This window comes from Eriocheir sinensis, chromosome 51 (genome assembly GCF_024679095.1).
Source record: "Eriocheir sinensis breed Jianghai 21 chromosome 51, ASM2467909v1, whole genome shotgun sequence".
NCBI classification, from domain to species: domain Eukaryota; kingdom Metazoa; phylum Arthropoda; class Malacostraca; order Decapoda; family Varunidae; genus Eriocheir; species Eriocheir sinensis.
Window position 1 is genome coordinate 12,136,181 of NC_066559.1, and position 14,897 is coordinate 12,151,077.

The 14,897-nt window shown below is 38.2% G+C and overlaps 1 protein-coding gene across 1 annotated transcript in view; it reads left to right on the forward strand.

The window, feature by feature from the left end:
- The window catches only part of LOC126982750 (transcription initiation factor IIA subunit 1-like), a gene marked incomplete at its 5' end in the record, with an annotated part of 38,984 nt that overhangs the window by 12,969 nt on the left and 11,118 nt on the right, over positions 1-14,897 (forward strand). The window lies entirely within an intron of this gene.

Below are 14,897 nucleotides of genomic sequence, written 5' to 3' on the forward strand. Positions count from 1 at the left end.
CCAAAAATAGATATGTCCCCAAGGTAACCAAAAGGGATGTTGGTAAAAAGGAGTGGTTTAACAAAAGATGCGAGGCAGCTAGAAAGAGAAAGGAGGAAGCTTGGAAGGGATGGAGGAGACAAAGAAGAATCAACTCGTGGAGTGATTTCAAACAAGCAAGGAATGAATATACAAAGATTAGATGAGAAGAAAAATGGAAATATGAAAAAGATATAATTGACAAGTGCAGAGACCAACCCAAACTATTCTATAGACATGTGAACGGCAAATTAAAGAATAAAGAAACAATTAATAAACTGAAAATGGATGGAACTACATATGAGGACCCAGCAGAGATGGGAGAAGTGATGAACAACAGCTTCCATAGAGTTTTCACAAAAGAAGACGAATTTGTACAACCACCGGGCCAGAAAAGAGGAAGGGTTATGCAGGACATACAGTTAATGGTGCAGGAGGTCAAGGAAAGCTTGAACAAGCTGGATGTAAGAAAGGCGACGGGGCCGGATGGAGTATCAGGGTGGATCTTGAAAGAATGTAGTGAGCAACTTGCAGAGAAACTGCACTCCATAATGAGCGCCTCCCTGAGTGAAGGAAAGGTACCACAAGATTGGAAGAGAGCAAACAGTATCAATTTTTAAGGGAGGAAAGAAAGAGGACTCATTAAATTACAGACCGGTATCACTCACTAGTGTGGTTGCGAAGATATGCGAGAGGCTGGTTAAAAACAGGTGGTCGGATTTCTTAGAAAGTGAGAAAATTATCTCGGATTGCCAGTTTGGATTCAGGAGAGGGAGATCTTGTGTCACCAATTTGTTGTGTTATTACTCAAGGGTGACAGATTTATGACAAGAGAGAGAAGGCTGGGCAGATGGAGTGTCCCTGGATTTGAAAAAGGCATTCGACAAAGTACCGCACAGAAGACTAATTTGGAAAATTAAAAATAGGGGTGGAGTGGGTGATGGACTGATTAAGTGGCTGGAGGACTTCCTAACTAACAGGGAAATGAGGACAATAATCAGGGACAGGGTTTCCAACTGGTGCCCTGCGATGAGTGGGGTCCCACAAGGTTCGGTGTTGGCACCAATAATGTTTGCTGTTTATATAAATGATATGGTGGACGGAGTGTCCAGCTATGTGAGTTTGTTTGCAGATGATGCAAAGCTATTGAGACGAGTGAATAATGTGAAGGACTGTGAGGCATTGCAGAGGGACCTGGATAGAATATGGGAGTGGAGTGGTACATGGCAGATGGAGTTCAACCTTGGGAAATGTAAAAAAATGGAGTTTGGTAGGAGTGGAAGAAGATGTGAATATGATTATAAGATGGGAAGTGAGATAATATGCAGAGGAGTGGAAGAAAAAGATTTGGGAGTGACTGTCTCAGAGAACATGTCACTGGACAAACACATCAACAGGGTAACGGGACAAACTATGAATTTGCTGATGAACATAAGGACGGCATTTGTGTATTTGGACGTGGAGATGATGAGGAAAATAATAGTTACAATGATAAGGCCAAGGTTGGAGTATGCAGCAGTGGTCTGGTCTCCTCACGAAAAGAAAAACATAAGGAAGCTGGAAAGAGTGAAGTGAGTGGCAACTAAGATGGTACCGGAACTTAGAGATCGGACTTATGAGGAGAGACTCAATAGCATGGGGCTCACAACCCTGGAGAGAAGAAGAGAAAGAGGAGACCTAATAGCGGTGTACAGGGTGGCGAGCGGGGTGGAGCATTTGGACAGAGAGGACCTGTGTGTGTGGAATGAGAGAGAAACGAGAGGACATGGAAAGAAGTTGAGGGCGACCACGTGTAGGCGAGATGTGAAAAAGTTTAGCTTCCCAAACAGAAGCATTGAGCTATGGAATAAACTGGGGGAGGAGGTGGTGTTTTGTGCAAAAAACATTCATGATTTTAAGGAAAAGTTGGATAAGAGCGGATATGGAGACGGGACAGCGCAAGCGTAGCTCTTTTCCCATATGTCACAACTAGGTAAATACACGCGCACACGCACATGCACACGCACACACTCCGGTAGCTCAATCAGTTAGAGCGCCACACTGCAAGGCTTCACGGCCAAACAGGCGCGGCCGACAGGCCCCTCACTTTTCCGTGACTTGCTCTACTAGAGTGCTACTGTCCTGAGGGGAGGGGGTGGGGTGGGGTGTGGTGTGTGGGTGAGGTACCGAGAAATGAGCACTTGCAACTTGCTCAAACGTGAGCTGGCTGCAGCTGGCGTAAAACCTGCTGCTTGAAGTAGTCCAACACACACACACACACACACACACACACACACACACACACACACACACACACACCAAGCCCTGGGACATAAACAACACTATCGATCCACTCTGCCTATTGACCAGGAAATTGGACGCATTTACCAATTTTTGTGGGGTCAGGGCCCGGGGATAGGGCAGTAGGGTAGATCCTGTCTCCCAAAAGGATAAGTGAACATAAAGAAATAAAAGAGAAGTTGCCGATGTAAGTGAAAACATTGCCATAGCTGGACCCGCCTGGGCAAGATGGCATCGAGTGGGGAGGACATTGTCTATGAGGCTGATGGCTTTGCAGGCTTTTTGCCGGCCCAAATGCCAGCACCGGGATTGTGGACAAGGATTACATGACTGGAGACAGTAATAGAAGACTCAAAGAAAGAGGTAAAGGGTCTGAGGGAGGATCTGAGGAAATTTGTTGACGTCATGGATGATCTGAAGAAGGAACTACCGTTGCCAGGGGGGAAGAAGTCAGAAAACTAGGAGGAAAATATAAAAAAATGAAAAAGGGAAGTGCCAGTGATGATTACATTGAAGACAAGATAAAGGCAGTGGTCAAGGAAGAAATATCGAAAAGTGTAAAGGTAAATAGTGATAATGAAGTAGATGTGGAAAATAAGATTAAGAAAATAGTTGATGCAGAAATAAATGTATGGAAAAATGAAAAGGAGAAAGGAAGTTCCAAACGAAATCCTGGAACAACAAGAAAGGGAAAGAAAAGTGGAGATGGAGCGTGAGGGTCTAGGTAATGAGAAATAAGGAAGACTTGGTTCGAGAATTGCAGAAAAGAAGAAGAGTGTGATAATCATGGGTGTTAAGGAGGAGAAAATCCCAATGAGGCCACAGATAGAGATACGAACTCAAGAAAGTGAAAGAAATACTGACAAGCTTAGATTAAAATGTCGGAAGGATTGGATTAGAGAATCATGAGGAGAAAAGAAGAATGAAAAAATTACAACAAAAACATGACTGCTTCCTCAACCCTTTCATGGCTAAACGCTCGCAGCGAGCATTAGGCGTATTTGCTGGTGGTGCTAAACGCTCGCTGCAACCTCCACCCGCACTCAAATCTCCCGCATATGAGAGTGTTCCAACACTAATTCTCACAACACAGGATTGCCAATTGAGTGGATTTTTCACTAAATTTGGTGGAAAATCATATCAGCCCAGCGTGGCAAATCTACGGACGAGTAACTGGTGGATGTTCTTGCCCAATATAGTGACATTTTTGCATAGCTTCACCTATCACCGACTGATTCTTTGACCAAATAGTTGTAAATATTGCAGTTTGCAATGCTCCCTTGCCAGAATCTGAAGGAGAGATGTCCGCAGTTCTCGCAATATGGCTGATCATCCCGCACTCACAGACATAAGTGTTAACATTCAACACTCCCTGAACGTGCATGTACATTCGCAAGAGAGGCATACATAACCGACTCCTATAGATCTGAACCTCCTCTTTCCAATGGTGTTTTTGGTTTTTAGTTGTGATGAATAGTTTTTGAGATACAGAGGTTAAAAGAGACCCCCCATTGGGCTGCCTGACTGCGCCTGAGGGGATAGTCGCGTCCCGTCCCGCGCGCAAGGAAAGGGTTAAAACTTACAATAAAGGTGTAGTAAAGTGGGTACCGTATTATGTGATAAAGAAAAGAGGGAAAAAAGAGTGGTTTAACACAAGATGTTTGTAAGCAAAGAAAAAGAAAGATAAAGCATGGAGACACTTAAAACGGAGAGGAATGCCATAAATAGGGAAGGCTATAGACAAGGTAGAAATTATTACACCAAAGTGAGGAGAGAAGAAGGAAAAAAGTATGAAAAGTATATAATAGAAGAATATAAGGAGGACCCAAAACTTTTTTTATATACATATAAATAAGAAATTACAGAAAAAAAGAAGCTGTAAACATGATCAAAGTGGGGTACCAAGTCTTTGAGGATGTCAAGGAAATCTGTGAAATATTAAATGAAACTTCAGAAAGTATTTACCCAAGAGACAATTTGAAGAGAGGGATGAGGAGAGAAGTGTCAAGAGAATGGAAAACATAAAAGTGGATGAGAAGAGATATTAACCCCTTCAACACAAGGACGCGTATACTGCGTTCTTGCGTGCCCCGTACACTGCGTCCTTGCGTGCCCCGTACCATATCCGAGGACACACATACTGCATCCTGGCTTGCTTTAGCCAATATATGAGTTATTTTATCTATATATTTGTATATATATATATATATATATATATATATATATATATATATATATATATATATATATATATATATATATATATATACAGTAAAACCCCGATTATCCGAAAGCGGATTATCCGAAAAACCGGATTATCCGAAATTGATCTGGATAATGCAATTAAATTTTTTTTTTTCTATACTAAAACGTTATAAAACATCAAAAATAAATAAAAGTAACTACATATGTACTATATTAACACATTTAAAATTGATAAGAACAGTTAAAATGAATATGCTTTCTAATATGTATTGCCGAAATAGCTTGTAACGAATAGATCAATGTATTAGACAAAAAACATTAATCAAACTCTCAACACCTTCGCGCACTTCGCCCAGCAAGGACGTAGGTGCGGCGAACGAACAAACTACTGCACGACTACTCTCACACCGTACTCTCAAGACAACGACACAAACACGACTTCTCTCCACTCCATGCCACATTCCCTTCCAACATACGAAGTTGCGCGATAATATGAGTCATCATACTATGTCTCCACCTGCACGATGCATCAAGGTCACACTTGCAAGCTTGCACAACCATTCACAATCGCACTCTGCAACATTCAAAATTCAGATCTGCAACGCTCACAAGTATCAACATACACTGGTCCAGACAAGGAGACACACAGACAAACATACAATAAAACATTTACATCACATGTTTTAAGCGTACTACTTTGTTTAGCGTAGCGTGTGTTTCTTTGGTTTCATTGTTTACATCGTCAGTCGGCGGCAGTCGCGTCACACACTTCACACTGGGCAGTCGCATCGCGTTCTACATGTGCTTCGACCTCACTTCTTTCTACATCACCAAAGTGCAAGATCAAAGTGATATTCATCCAAACGAGAAAGCAAGACACAATGCCGACGATCAAAATGGCGGCCATAAATCCGGATTATCCGAAAAATCGGCTTATCCGAAGAGGCTTCCCCTTCCATTTCGGATAATCGGGTTTTACTATATATATATATATATATATATATATATATATATATATATATATATATATATATATATATATATATATATATATATATATATATATATATATATATATATATATATATATATATATATATATATATATATATATATATATATATATGCAAGATGGCGCCACTATAAACACTCGCCTGCAGAACGGGCTGGGCGACCATCAGGCCCCACCTGGAAGACGCTTGGGCCGACCATCAGGCCACTAGGAAGATGCCTACCGGCAATAGGCAACAACGTAAAAAAAAAAATATATATATATATATATATATATATATATATATATATATATATATATATATATATATATATATATATATATATACAGATTACATCTCAAAATTATCAATTAATTTATGCTTCTTTATGTGCACCATTTAATTCTGCATGTTTTCATATATAATATATGATGATTATGTTGAGTTTATGGCTGAAAACTTGTTATATTCAAGAGCGACATGGCGAGCCTGGATACGGCGCGGGGCGCTGTTTTGGCCCGGCTGTTGTGAGTTTCTTTATGTGCACCATTTAATTCTGCATGTTTTCATACATAATATGTGATGATTATGTTGAGTATATGGCTGAAAACTTGTTATATTCAATAGCGACATTTGAAATTTGGCGCCCGTGGCGATCCTGGATATGGCGCGGGGCGCTGTTTTGGCACGGCCGTAGTGAAGGGGTTAAAATCACTAGATGGGAAAAAGGCAATGGGTCCAGATGAAATATCGAGTCAAGTACTAAAAGAGTGCTGTCAACAGTTAATAGAACCAATTCAGGACATTATAAGTTGTTCAGTGAAGACTGGGGAAGTCCCAGTGCAATGCAAGAGGACACATGTGGTCCCATTATATAAGAATGGAAATAAACAAGAGCCTCTGAACTATGGACTGGTTTCTCTAACAAGCGTCATGTGCAAGCTGTGTGAGAAGATAATTAAAAGACTGGGTAGACCATTTATTAAGAGAGAAGATAATAAATGAAAGTCAATTTGGATTCAGACAAAGTAAATCTTGTGTCACAAATCTAATATGTTTTTATTCAAGAGTAATAGATATAGTGCAGTAGAGAGATGGACGGGGGAACTGCATATTTTTGACCCAAAAAAGGCATTTGATAAAGTTCCACGTAAGAGATTGCTGTGGAAATTAGAAAATAGAGGAGGATTGGGGAGGTAAATGACAATGGATGAAAAATGACCTAGAAAATAGAGAAATGAGAACCATGTTGAAAGATGAGAAATCAGACTGGAGAAAGGTCAGAAGTGGAATTAAACAGGGATTATATATATATATATATATATATATATATATATATATATATATATATATATATATATATATATATATATATATATATATATATATATATATGATTTTATTTTTTATTTTTTATTTATTTATTTATTTATTTTTTTTACGTCGTTGCCTGTTGCGCCGGTAGGCATCTTCCTGGTGGGGCCTGATGGTCGGCCCAAGGCTTCTTCCAGGTGGGGCCTGATGGTCGGCCCAGCCCGTTCTGGTGCAGGCGAGTGTTTATAGTGGCGCCATCTTGCATTGGCTCATGCTGCCCCCCGGAACTCGTTCTTGATTCGGTTGGACGGCTTCCTCTAGAGTCCGGGTTGATGGGTGGTCTTCAGGACAGCATGTGGGTAGTTTTAAGCCACTCGGCGGTGACTGAAAAATCTGAGTGGTAGCGTGGGGATTCGAACCCGCGTCGTCCATCACGCGGTGAATGTGGGCCCAGTACGCTACCAGTTCGGCCACCGCCTACCCAATATGCCAGAAAGAGTGAAGAGTTACACGAATTTGTTTGCAGATGATACCAAACTGCTTAGAAAAATAAGAGATGAGGATGATTGTAATAAACTGCAGGAAGATTTAAATGAGATGCATGAATGGAGTAGAAAATGGGAAATGGATTCAATGAAAATGGGCATAGCTGGGCACGATAACAGAAAACTTTATTCCCGATACCCGATAACTGATAATGTAAAACCTTATCGGTGATAACCGAGACGTCCCGACTCGCTCTCTCAAACGCACTGGCAGGAAGTTCAGTGTATGCCATTTTGCTGCGAGTGAGACGCCGTTACCATAGCAACGACGAGGCTTAGTAAAAGGACAACCTTTATCTCCACTCTTGCAGCACTCTTGGAGCACTGGCAGTTACTGCAGCAAGAATTTCTTTTACACAGCGAACACTGCTCTCATTCACGTGGTATGCTCTAACTACCGCAAAGTAACTCATCCCAAAACGTAACTTCTCCGAAATCTGAATTCTTCTGCAAAATGAACACGTTTCTCGAACGCTTTGCGGTGCTTTCAGCAGGTGTTTTGGTAAAACAGTGTTACCACTCATGCCATGGCTACTTGTGCGACAAGCGGGAAATTTAAAAATCCTAGAAAAATTCTTCCATGACAATCCGTATAAAACCGAAACCATACTATTGGAAACTGTACTATTTGAGGGATGACTGTATATTGATATTTCATATAAAAAACATGGATGAATTCAAATTTTCATTATCTGTATTTTAGAAAACTTACAGAACCTGAAAACCACACGTTGACACGTACTATCACCTCGACTCGTATCTGTGTAATTTGTGAGTGAAACTAAAAAGAAGAACACTGATGAATTTTGACACTCCACAGGAAGAGGTAGCGTTAATCTCCAGGTAGCCAGGGAAAGGGAAGGGAGTAGGAGGAGCGAAAGGGGGAAGGAAGGAGGAAGCAGATTAGGAGAGGAAGAAAGGGGAGGAGACAGGAATGAGGAGGTGGGAAATACATAGGAAGAACAGACACCAGAAGACCTGTCGGTCTATGGCGAGGGTGTCTGTTTACTTCCGCTACTACTAGTAATCTACGTGTGGTAGGACAGGACAGAATTGATAGAATAGATGAAATAATGGTGTGATAATTTTCTTATTATTCACTACTACTACTACTACTACCACTGCCACTGCCACTACTACTACTACTACTACTACCATTACGAAACCAACAAACAAACACACTCCCTCTCCATGCTCCCAGCCAATGACTCACCTGAGCTGACCTCTCTATCCTGGTCGGTCAAGGTCACAAATCATTATCTCTCTCTCTCTCTCTCTCTCTCTATATATATATATATATATATATATATATATATATATATTTCTAGCAGAATAAAACAAAAACATATAAACAGGCATAACTGCACTGCTCCTATCCAGAGGATACTATAGATAATAATAATAATAATAATAATAAGTCATCTTTATTATTATTATTATTATTATATCAATAATGGTAACAACAACAATAATAATAATAATAATAATAATAATAATAATAATACCAATAATAATAATAAAATTGATTATAGTTATAATAAATATATAGTCTGTTCACATGTAATAATAATAATGTTTTAATAATGCTCACTATTTTAACACAATAGTGTGATCAGAATGCAAATGAAGCTCCACATATTGAAAACACAGGGTTGTTTATAGCAACATGTCACTCGCCCCAACCATCATGGCGCGCGCAACACTCATTTTTTTTAACATCATCATACAGGGTGTCTCGAGCACTGTGATGGTTGGGGCCAGTGAAATGTTGCTATAAATAACTCTGTTTTCAATACGTAGAGCTTTAACTGAATTCTGATCACACAATCGTGTTCACGATAAATTTTCCTACCTAATGTAATAATATATTTCTGCAGTCAATGAACAACTGTTGAAAACAGTGAGCATAAGTAAAACATGTTATAAACATTTTTTTAACATCTTCACAGTTCAACTCATCGTAATACCATTTTCTTATTTGTTTTGTCGAGTTTTTAAAATACATCTTGATTCTACAGTTACTGCTGAGTCTAATGGTATCAACCAAAACTGGGTAGCTCGTATATGAGGTGAGCTATGGCATATAATAAAGAAACATGTCTCACTTGAGCATGCAAGATGTGGTCCAACATGAGTGTTAGCAGGAGAGCGGAGCAGCCAATCAGCTGCAAGCTTACCAACCTGCCTAGGCACCAGGAATCTTGCTTAAGTGAACAGACTATAGTAATGATAATAAAAATTATGATAATATTAATAATAATAAAAAATAGTAAAAATAATGTTAATAATAATAATAATAATAATAATAATAATACATAATAATAAATAATGAAAAAAGTAATAATAAAAAATTATAATATTTGTATTCAATTATTGATGTTCTTATGATTATTATCGTTATTTTTAATCTGACTATAAATGTTATGTTTCATTTTTATTAACTATTATTATTATTTTTTTTTTTATTATCATTATTATTGTTACTATTACTTTCATTATTGTTATTACTGTTATTATTATTATTATTGTAATTATTATTATTATTATTATTATTATTATTATTATTATTATTGTAATTATTATTATTATTATTATTATTATTATTATTATTATTATTATTATTATTATTGTAATTATTATTATTATTAATTATTGTTATTATTATTATTATTATTATTACTGTTTTAATATTACTATTAATATTATCATTATTATTTATACTGGCATTATTATTATTATTATTATTAGTAGTAGTAGTAGTAGTAGTAGTAGTAGTAATAGTAGTTGTAGTATAGTCCGGCAAATCTTAAGTGGCGGCTCTGACGTAGACAGCCCGCTAGACCCTGTTGCCATGTCTCCAACTGACCTCGCTTTTTCCTCTCTCTCTCTCTCTCTCTCTCTCTCTCTCTCTCTCTCTCTCTGTGTGTGCGTGTGTGTGCGTGAGAGAGAAAAGTGGGGGTGCGCTCTCATTCGGGGAGTATGGTTCACGGCAATGCATAATAATAATAATAAACCTATTTAAAAAATCGCACCAAGACTCTTTACCCCTTGGGTGGTGTGAAAATAAGGTCAAAGTGTAATATTTTAATGTTCTTAGTGACCACTCCTTCCCTACTCCCTGACCATCCCCAGCGGAACCTCACCATTCACCTGCATATGACTCACATTAGAATTTGCTTGAAGCTCCTGGCATTCCATATATAGGTACAGTCTCCATATTTTATCATAATACAATATGGGTGACATTGTATGACAGATGGCAGACACACTAAAAAATGGCAGAAATGCGATAATTAGAGCAGGCAGAGCAACTGGCAACTGCGGTGTGTTGGGTTGAGAGGAGCATGACTCAGACTTGGGCTGACAACGCCGTGGTGGCAACGCTGCCAAGTGTTGTACAAATTTCTTTGTATTCACTCACAGATAGAGAATCAATCATAAAAACCATATTTGTTTTTATACTTGAGTGAGAGAGAAAGAGAGAGACACAGGGAGAGAGAGAGAGAGAGAGAGAAGGGTGTGAGAGGCACGGTACGCGAGGTCAGTTGGAGACATAGCACGAGTGTCTAGCGGGCTGTCTACGTCAGAGCTGCCACCTAAGATTTGCCGGACTATAGTAGTAGTAGTAGTAGTGGAAATAGTAGTATTAGTAATAGTAGTAATATTAGTCATAGTAATAGTTGTAGTAGTAGTAATAGTGATAATAGTAGTGGTGGTAGTAGTAGTAGTAGTAGTAGTAGTAGCAGTAGTAGTAGTAGTTGTAGTAGTAATAGTAGTAGTAGTAGTAATAGTAATATAATTAGTAGTAGTAGTAATAATAGTCGTAGTAGTAGTAGTAGTAGGAGGAGGAGGAGGAAGAAAATAGGAACATAGGTAAATTTATAAATTATCAGATTCAGAGACAACTTGTAAACACAAAGGAGGTGGCTCGGAGGAATTATGCTCTGGAGATTCCCTCGAGAGGCTGTTTACTACCGCTACTACTAGTAATCTACGTGTGGTAGGACAGGACAGAATAGATAGAATAGATGAAATAATGGTGTGATAATTTTCTTATTATTCACTACTACTACTACCACTAATACTATTACTACTACCACTAATACTAGTACTACTACTACTACTAATACTAATACTACTAATACTACTACCAGTACCAAACCAACAAACAAACACACTCCCTCTCTCCACGCTCCCAGCCAATGACTCACCTGAGCTGACCTCTCTATCCTGGTCGGTCAAGTCACAAATCATTCTCTCTCTCTCTCTCTCTCTCTCTCTCTCTGTTTCTAGCAGAATAAAACAAAAACATATAAACAGGCATATTGTCCGCCCTCGTATGGCGTATGGAGAAAGCATCTCACGTGTGGGGGGGCTCCACTCACACAGCTCTTCTGGACAGAGTGGAATCTAAGGCTGTTCGTCTCATCAGTTCTCCTCCTCCTACTGATAGTCTTCTACCTCTTAAATTCCGTCGCAGTGTTGCCTCTTTCTATCTTCTATCGATATTTCCACACTGACTGCTCTTCTGAACTTGCTAACTGCATGCCTCCCCCCCTCCCGTGGCCCCGCTGCACACGACTTTCTACTCATGCTCATCCCTATACTGTCGAAACCCCTTATGCAAGAGTTAACCAGCATCTTCACTCTTTCATCCCTCACGCTGGTAAACTCTGGAAAAATCTTCCTTCATCTGTATTTCCTCCTGCCTATGACTTGAACTCTTTCAAGAGGAGGGTATCAGGACACCTCTCCTCCTGAAATTGACCTCTCTTTCGGCCACCTCTTTGGATTCTTTTTTAGGAGCAGCGGGCTTTTTTTTATTATTGTTTCCTTTTTTTTTGTGCCCTTGAGCTGTCTCCTTTATTGTAAAAAAAAAAAAAAAGAAGAATCTGCACTGCTCCTACCCAGAGGATACTATAGATAATAATAATAATAATAATAGTCATGTTAATTATAATTATTATTATTATTATTATTATATCAATAATGGTAAAAACAACAACAACAATAATAATAATCATAATCATAATAATAATAATAATAATATAAAAAATGGTAATAATAATAGAGAATAATAATAATAATAATTGTTACTACTACTACTACTACTACTACTACTAATAATAATAATAATAATAATAATAATAATAATGAAAAGAAGTAATCAAAAAAATATAATATGTATTCAATTATTGATGTTCTTATGACTATTATCGTTATTTTTATCTGACTATAAATGTTATGTTCCATTTTTATTAACTATTATTATTATTTTTAATATTATTATCATTATTATTGTTACTATTATTTTCATTATTATTGTTATTATTATTATTATTATTATTGTTATTATAATTATTGCAGTTATTATTATTATTATTATTATTATTATTATTATTATTATTATTATTATTATTATTATTATTATTATTATTATTATTATTATTATTATTATTATTATTATTATTATTATTATTATTATTATTATTATTATTATTATTATTGTTTTTATTATTACTATTTATATTATCATTATTATTTGTACTGGTATTATTATTAGTAGTATTAGTATTAGTAGTAGTAGTAGTAGTAGTAGTAGTAATAGTAATAGTAGTAGCGGCAGTAGTAGTAGTAGTAGTAGTAGTAATAGTAGTAATATTAGTAGTAGTAATAGTTGTAGTAGTAGAAGTGGTAGTAGTAGTAGTAGTAGTAGTAAAAGTGATAGTAGTAGTAGTAGGAGGAGGAGGAAGAAAATAGGAACATAGGTAAATTTATAAATTCTCAGATTGATGGTTGCCCGCACGCTGAAGTGTAAATGGCCGGTTAAACCGCACGCTAAAGCGGCACCTGTAGTAGTAGTAGTAGTAGTAGTAGTAGTTATAGTAGTATGTAGTAGCAGTAGTAGTAGTAGTAGTTATAGTAGTAGTAGCAGTAGTAGTAATAGTGATATAAGTAGCAGTTATAGTAGTAGTAGCAGTAGCAGTATTAGTAGTTGTAATCTCTCTCTCTCTCTCTCTCTCTCTCTCTGCTTATAAGATAATTTTATACATTCTGTGTGTATCTCTTTTCATAATAAAGGTGAAATTCATAGATTCAGTATAATTAATAAAATTAAGAAATGAGGACTAAGTAAGTGGACCATCTGTCACTGCATGGGTCGAGAGAGTTTGAGTGGACAGCCAGGGCAGCTTCCATCCTGGCCGTGGGCGGAGTGACCCTGGGTCCCTCCCCCCCGGCTACATGCAGATTAAGTGCCCCCGGGAGACGTAACTCATCGCTCAAGCATATTCGTTTTTTCACTCACTTGTGGACCAGTTATGAGTCGATCCGATAGTACATATGAACGGTAATACTAGAAACGCCTGAACCGGTGTTGTGTTATTTGGCGTCCCCACTGTCAAAAGCTGGCGCTTTTGTTTACAAACATTGGTCTCTCGTGAACTGGCTCATCACTACTTATTCAGTTATTCATACTTATCACCATTAACACTTTAACAGTCACATCAGTAAAAAAGCACTGGGAACCGGAACACTCGCACTCACTCCGTCACTCAAGACGCAGCTGAGAGGCCACACACCACGCCGCCACATGATAACACAAGCCACTGGTCTCTGTTTGCACTCTTTACAATGGGATCACAAATTTCAGGCAGTGAATAATCATTATTTTGGGCAAAGTTAAATGATTTTTCTCTTTGATACAGGTAACTCTCGATTTACGTGAGTTTGTTTTACGTGTTTTTGAAATAACGCGGGGTACAAAATCCAAATAAATGTATAATTTTCACGTTTTTTCCACTTATACGCGATATTATATGGAGTGGCCACCATATGTCTCACGCAACTGGACTCACACGGCGCCGCGACCACACAGCTGAGCTCAGTTTTTCCCGCGCGCCACTTGAACAACAATACAGTACCCACGTTGCCACGCTACTCAGCGATAGGGGTGGGCAGGTAATGGTACCAGTACCGGTACTAACGGTACCAGCTATATGGTATGGTACCAGTACCATACTGCTCGGTACCAGTACCAATACTAGCCAGGCGCTCATGCTGTCCCTCATTTCTTTCTCAGACGAGTAAGGCTGAGACTGAGTGCCTGAGTGGATATCTCGGTGATATGGATATTCTCTCTCTCTCTCTCTCTCTCTCTCTCTCTCTCTCTCTCTCTCTCTCTCTCTCTCTCTCTCCACTGAATGTATAACACGCACCTTTTTCACATAAAAAATGCCTGAAAGTTTAGCCCTCGGCGTTATATGCCGAATGTACAAATTTTTTATGATTTTTTTTCTTCTTTGGAGTGTTTTAAGGGTCTGTGCATAGCTGGGCGATATCGCGATACTTTATCGCTGATAACAAAATCAGGTTATTGGCCATCCGCTACTTATTTGAATATATATCGGTATCTTCGTTACTTTTGTAACCAAACTAGCGATAATCGCTACTTTTTTTCCGCCTCTCAGAAAAAAACGTTGTCTCCTCCCTACTGCGCATGCGTGACCCGGGCGCCCGGTGTTGTATGAAAAAAATTCGGGGT